The sequence below is a fragment of the Gymnogyps californianus genome, chromosome 26, assembly GCF_018139145.2.
Source record: "Gymnogyps californianus isolate 813 chromosome 26, ASM1813914v2, whole genome shotgun sequence".
In the NCBI taxonomy this organism is placed as follows: Eukaryota; Metazoa; Chordata; class Aves; order Accipitriformes; family Cathartidae; genus Gymnogyps; species Gymnogyps californianus.
The window spans coordinates 2,754,781-2,756,032 of NC_059496.1; the positions used below are offsets into that span (position 1 = coordinate 2,754,781).

Consider the following 1,252-nt stretch of genomic DNA (forward strand, 5'->3'; position numbering starts at 1 on the left):
GGTTAGAACATGCATGTTGCTGTGGGACTATAGTCCAGTCTGTGCCATTCCTTGGCCTGAGTGGGTGACTGGGGAGAGGCTGAGACTGAAGACAGAGGGAGATGTCCTGGGTCAAAGTTGTCACTGTGTTCCTGATGGGCGAGAAGGGTTCTGGAGCAGCAAGAGGTTGCAAGAGGGGAGCCCAGCAGCTTGTTGGAGCTCATGAGCAGGTCTTTCTTCCTCTGGGCAGGGACTGATGGCTGTGAAGGGCTGCAGCTGAGCTGGACACTCCAGTCTGGTGGGTGAGCAGATTTGGGTATGGAAACTGGGGACAGCCGAGACACTTGTGCTGTGAGCCCTGGGTTTGGTGCTGAGAGAATGGAGAACACAGAAGCATGTGTGATGCTCAGGAAATGCAGAGGGAGGTAAATTTGGAGAGCAAAAATGACATCCAGTGGTTGAACTGGGGCTGTTTGGAAGTCACTGTGTGAGAGTTGGTGACCTTCCATGCTAGACCCCAGGGGAGCCACGGCTGGCATTTCTGTCCCGACCTGTGCCCCTGCAGCAGCGAGGAGCCAATGCAGAGAGATGTTCATGGGGGGCCCCCAAGGGGTCCCCCTGTGCTGCGTGTCTCCCTGCTGATGCCCAGAGAGGAGCACATCTGTGTTTCATCAACCATTGCAGCAGGGGGGCAAAGGGGCCAAGAAACTCTGCTCAGGACAGCTTGTGACTGGACAACTCAGGAGCCAAGGCACCACAAGGGACCATCCTCAGCACGGCTTTGTCAGCTGTCCCTGGCACATCAGAGGTCTCGCTGTGACAGACCTCTGGAGGGAGGATGCTGCCATTCAGGCCTCAGCGCTAGGGAGTGCCTTTCCCTGGGACTCGGGGGACGGTGGCCTCCCCATGGGCAGTACGCTCTGCTCTGGGAGAGCATCCTGCTGGGGCAGGATGGAAGAAGGCAGATAGGTTCTGCAAACATCAAAGGGAGAAAATCATTGCTGAAGCCCGGGGTTGAACCAGGGACCTTTAGATCTTCAGTCTAACGCTCTCCCAGCTGAGCTACTTCAGCCCTGCCCCAGCAGCCCTTGTCCCAATTCCACCCCTGCCAGGCCACAGGCTGGCACACACGAGGAGAGCTCCTTGGGGACATTCCCAGGAAAAAGCTGTGCCCAGCACCGGGCACAGTGGACCTGGCCTCTCCCTGCCTCCATGGCCAGGTGGACTCCAGGTGTGGGGTGGGTGCCAGCCTACAGTAAGAGCACCAAGATAT

General features: G+C 57.7%; 1 non-coding gene across 1 annotated transcript; it reads right to left on the bottom strand.

Moving 5' to 3' along the window:
* Positions 1-978: 978 nt before the first annotated feature.
* On the bottom strand, positions 979-1,051 carry TRNAF-GAA (transfer RNA phenylalanine (anticodon GAA)). Its single transcript has one exon. It is a non-coding gene; the product is annotated as a tRNA-Phe (tRNA).
* Between the last annotated feature and the right edge of the window lie 201 nt (positions 1,052-1,252).